At 56.6% G+C, this 279-nt stretch overlaps 1 protein-coding gene across 1 annotated transcript in view; it reads left to right on the top strand.

The window, feature by feature from the left end:
- Nucleotides 1-279, top strand: part of EMH_0029580 (elongation factor 1-alpha, putative) — a gene marked incomplete at both ends in the record, with an annotated part of 3,660 nt that overhangs the window by 2,235 nt on the left and 1,146 nt on the right. The gene's annotated exons all lie outside the window — the stretch shown is intronic.

Here is a 279-nt window from a genome sequence, read left to right as displayed (position 1 = left end):
CAGCAGCAGCTCATACAAATTGCTGCACCCAAAAAAACAACACACAACAACACCACCTTTCTCCTGCTGCTGCTGCTGCTGCTGCTGCTGCTGTTGCTGGTGTTGCTGCTGTTGCTGCTGCTGCTGCTGTTGGTGCTTGTGCTGCTGCTGCTTCTGTTGCTGCTGCTGCTGCTGTTGCTGGTGCTGCTGCTGACAGGCCTGCTGCTGCTGCTGTTGTCTCTGCTGCTGCCAACGACAGATCTGTTGCTGCTGCTGCTGCTGCTGCTGCTGCAGTCTCTG

Source organism: Eimeria mitis, genomic scaffold, assembly GCF_000499745.2.
Source record: "Eimeria mitis Houghton genomic scaffold, Emh_scaff1105, whole genome shotgun sequence".
Classification (NCBI taxonomy): domain Eukaryota; phylum Apicomplexa; class Conoidasida; order Eucoccidiorida; family Eimeriidae; genus Eimeria; species Eimeria mitis.
Note: the sequence above shows the minus strand (reverse complement) of the source record. Positions and strands in the feature narration are given on the sequence as shown.